The sequence below is a fragment of the Condylura cristata genome, unplaced genomic scaffold (genome assembly GCF_000260355.1).
Source record: "Condylura cristata isolate star-nosed mole 26May11 unplaced genomic scaffold, ConCri1.0 scaffold00001, whole genome shotgun sequence".
Classification (NCBI taxonomy): Eukaryota; Metazoa; Chordata; class Mammalia; order Eulipotyphla; family Talpidae; genus Condylura; species Condylura cristata.
Window position 1 is genome coordinate 80,494,276 of NW_004567102.1, and position 4,878 is coordinate 80,499,153.

Sequence of the window (4,878 nt, forward strand, 5' to 3'; positions counted from 1 at the left end):
GCGTGATGAGGATGGTGTCTCAGAGAGCGGCAGTGTAGCTGCAAGAGGAAAGACCGAGAGGTGACTCCGGAGCAAGCCAGAGGGTGTAGACTCACCGGGGCTGGGAGGCTTAGCCCTGAGCCCCTCTGCCTGCCCCGCGTGTGGGGTCCACACTGCAAATGGCATAGAAAGGTCACTAGAAGCCACTGAGCCTGCCCGGAGCTGCAGAGAACCTGCCTGCACCTTGCTGCCTCTACACCTCCCTTCTCCTTTCAGGGCGCCAGACAGGCTGCCAGTGAAGCAGACATTTGCATTGCGAATGAGCTCTAAGCGGAGTCCACTCTCGCCCCGGCCCTGGACTGGACCGAGTTTAGTGACCTTTGCTGTCCTTCCAGCGCCAGGAGCCAGTCCTCGTGTGACTGAGCTTGGAGGAGGTAGACCAGACAGCTGAGGGGCACAGCCTCACCCTCACCGCATCTGGGCTCTGAGTCACACCCAGGGCTGCATCTACTTTCTGGCAGCCACCCCTGCCGGCGGCCGCCCAGGAGTGCTGCCCTCTGCCCTGTGGCTGTCCTCCTTTGACCCCTGCTCTTGGTCCCTTGGATGGTCCAAGAGACATGGCGGGAATTATTGACAGTGGGGAGGGCCCTGGTCTGTGACCTGGCTAAAGAAACACCCGTGTATTTGGTTAGAGGAACACGTGGACGCCACTTTGCAACAGGGCTCAGCCAAGGTCCACAGCAAGCTCCCGGCCGCTTTCTCCTCCTCGCCTGTGTCTGCCGTCACCCACTGGGGAGTTACTAGCAGAGTTACTACCAGAGCTAGTACCATTTCCCTTGGGATTCAGGATACAACTTACTGTGTTTTCAGTTTGCCTGTGAAAAATCAATGGCTTCTAAGTTTTCTACGAGTGAGATTTGGTGGACTTCTGCACAGCTTCTGTGGCGTTCACCCAAGTGGTGGAGATGCCTGGCTTTGTGAAGCTTCTCACCAAGCTATGATGTATCTTGCCCCAGGGGGAATTGTTCTACTGAGAGAAGGTTGTTTTATACCTTCCTTGGCTTTCTGGATATTCCCAGGACAACACAACAAACAGATATTTCAATAGACTCGATATTAAAACCACTACAATTAGGCTCTGGAAGCCTGGTGCTGTCACTGGTCCGCTGGATAAAAAGACCAGATTTCTCTCTGGGACATGTTGCTGCCAGCGTCAGGCCCTTCAGGTAGGATGTTACCTGACACAATTGGCTGGGCAGAATTTACTTTCACAAAAGCCACTTTCTCCCTGGTTAGCGTCAGGAAGGGAGAGCTGCGAGGGAGGTTAGGGACAGCAGGCCGGTGGGACAGACTGCTCAGAAAAACGACACCCGGGCATGAGGCTGGGAAGACAGCAGAGCAGAGAAGCTCCTCTTTAAAGCATGGGCTTCTGTGGGATCGAAAATGGTGAGGGGAGTGCACGGGACTATACCGATGGCACGCGGTGAATTGGTGATGGGAAGTCCACGGGAAAAAGGCACAGAAAGATATAAAAATAAACGATTATAATTTAACAAACTAAATTGTGCTTCCATAACACAGGGGCGCTTGGCCACTTGCTGGTTTAACGTTCATAGTCAACTCCAAAAGCTGCTTTGCGACCATCATTTGTTTGCGGTACCACGGTCACAGGTGTTTACTGAAACCAAAAACAGAAAATGGGCTCGTGGGCTCGTGGGCTCTCGGGCTCGTGGGCTCTCGGCCTCACTTTATTGGCTCGTCAGGTCACTAAATGAAACCTATAAAGCACAACCCACACACCCTGCGGTCATGAGCAGCTTGAGGGACTTACCGCTTGACCTTCCTGATGTGTGTGGCAGGGAAGCACTGCCGGTGACCACTGGGTTCTAAGAGAGGCGTTACTGACTCGAGCCTCCTTTTTGACAGCCCAGGGGGGAGAGGATAAGCAAGAGAATTTACCTTCTGAAAATGAATGATTCTGGAGCACTTAGCACAGCACCTCCCTCTTCTCTTCTTAATGCCTCAGCTCTGCGGCTGCTTTCCAGGGTTGGATTTAACGTTTGTTTGTTTTTTGGTGGGACAGATTTTTTTTTTTGGCGTGTTCTTTTATTTCACAGGTATGTAAAGAAAGAAAGCTCCTGTGTTATATTTGGACTGGAAATTTAAATCACACAAAATATTTTAGAACGTATCTATGGGAAAACGAGCCCTTCATTGCTCTTTCCTGCCCACGTTTTAGCAAGCGAATCTTTGAATCCAAAGCACGGCTCCATATGCAGGATCCTTGTGTGGAAACATGAAAGATACTTATTAATGCCTTTGACAAATTGGCTGCCCGTTGAAGGTCAGGCACCGAATGGCCTTGGTGTGAGTCCTTGCTCACTCTCCAGTCACCTGAGCCTTAAATGGGGTGAACCAGACAAAGCCAGATTGCTAAGGTGCTCGGAGATTGCTAACACGCTCTGGAGCTTGAAGGCAGAAACCCTTTTAGGAACTGAAACTTCCATCTTGTTGCTGACAACAAATATTAAAGTTAATGTTCATTCAGTGATGACTGCTGGGGAAAAAAAGCAGAAATGAAGGGGCTTTGCAGTCAGAACCAATCAGCCATGCACTCATCTCCCGCCCATGCCCCTCCACTACCAAAGGGCTGTGTCACCAGTTTGAAAGCCTTGGCGGGGGGTGGCATTCATCGGCATTTGGGAAGGTTAGTATTAATGTCTGCTGCAGATGAAGACAGAATATTCTGCCCCACCTAGTGGAGGGTGGAGTTGAGCAGACGCCTTGGAGAGGTCACAGTCACTGACACAGGTGCAGAGACCCCACTTGCTCTCTGCTTTGGACTTGAGCCAGGGGCTTGGGGGACATGGAAGCATGTGAGAGAGACACCTAGAGACACTTCAAAAAGGGCCGTGTGAGATTCCCGTGAGGAGTGTGAACATGGCAGCCTTTCCCTTCATTTGTACTTTGACTTTGCTTTTTTCGTCCAGAATTGCCTGACCCTTCCTGCGCCTTCTGTCTGCTCTTGGCCAAAAGGTGCCTTAGATGTGTGGCAAGATTTTGGACCTCCATGGCCAATCCTATTTGGCTGGGCAAATGAGGGCATGGGTAACTTTGGCTGTTTTATTGAGCAACTATTTTCCTCTCTTCTTCTCCGTACACTGTTCTCCTAAAGTTCTCTCACACCAAGATTATTCTTTGTCTTTACATGGTGAGAGGCAGCACCCACTTGGAGCGTGCAGGTGGCTGCTTCTTAGCCTGCCCACCACTCTGGCTGCTCAGATGCTGACACCAATTTGGCCCAGTAGGGACGTTTTGTTCATTGTGTGCCCAGGGCTTCATAAGAGCTTTTACATTAGCTGTGCTTGCCATTGGGCCTGTCTCCTGCAGGTGTCTGGAGCTGGTCCACTCTACTGGATTTTAGGGTTTTCAAATAATGTTGCTGCCACTTCCATCCTCCTACTCCCCCATTATAAATTGAAGCTCCCAGGTCAAGCTATGGTGCCACTGATTTCAAAAGAACTCTCTAGAAAATAAGTTCTGGTTGTTATGAGTAGTGACCACAGGCACCTACAACAACCACGTGTGCCCCTTGCTCCCTGTTCTCCTTCCTCCAGCAAACTGCAACTCTTACCAACCACCGTGTTAGAGGACACAATGAGGGACCCCCACACCTATCTGCTCTACATGGGTTCTGCCATCTGCCACGTTAAGACAAAGCATACTCTAGTGTGTAAAATCTTCAATAGGAAATAAGTTTAATGCGATTAGTGTACAGTAAAGAAGAGAGAAAAGAAAGAATATAGCTAAAGTAGTTTTGCCATGAAGCATGCAAAGTTACCCATCTTCTCATGGGTAAATTTTCCAGCCAAATGGGGTTGGCCAAAAGCAGGGCTGCTGAGACCCCAAAGCTCGCACAATCTGAGGCACCTTCTGGTGGGGGCCACAGTGGTAGGGGTCACATAGTCTGGAAGAAAAGGGCAAAATCCAGCCCAAGTCGCTGAAGGCCACAGTCAGCCTCCCCACGGGTCTCACCCATGTCTGTCTCCTTCCACGTCTCCCAGTCTTGTTCAAGGCCAAGGTCAAGAAGCAGGTGCAGTGCCCCATGTTTCTCTGGGTTATGCATCTCCTCAAGTCTCCCCCCTCGTTTGTCTTTTCTTCTTCCTCTTCCTGCTCTGTCCTTCTCCCAGCCTTTTCTAGTTTCTCCTCCCTGCTTGGCTCCACTTTCCTTAGGGTAGGGCAGGGAGCCTGGAACCTGCCCTTTCCCTGGGGAACCCCCCTCACCCCATTTCAGTGGCACAACTCCACATCTGCACTCCTTCAAGTTCAAGTTTATGACCACAAACTCCTGGTGGCAGTGTCTTTGCTATTGTGAAATTCCTTACCTAAAGGGAGGGACTGGGTAAAGGTGGGGTGCAGGGGACCCCTGACAGTTGTCATGTGTGTCGCTGGGCTGTTTACAGAACACTTTGAAGTGATCTCTCACAACAACCCCTGGTGTGAGAGCATAATGTCTGCATGCACAATTAGGAACCGCGTGGGAAAAGTTAAATTCCTTGCAGGGTATGCACATAAACTGGAACCTACTTTTGTATAGCAACTTAGAAATTTTTACTCAAATATCATGCTTTGATATTTTGATTCAGCAAGTATTTTTAAAAGTGTGCCAATATATAGGTAAAATTTCTTAGTTTTTTTTTTTTAATAAAGATGTATTTTTATTTATGCATACAAGAACTGGGATACAGGCCAGAGTTGCCGGGGTAAGAGGATTCACCAGAGACAGAGTGGGGACAGAACAGGGAGATTAACTGAATAAACTGCTGAGGGGAGCAGTGGGCGGAGCAAGAGAGGTCTGCTGTGCCATGCAGGTCACCTCTCTGGCTGGGGATCGAACTT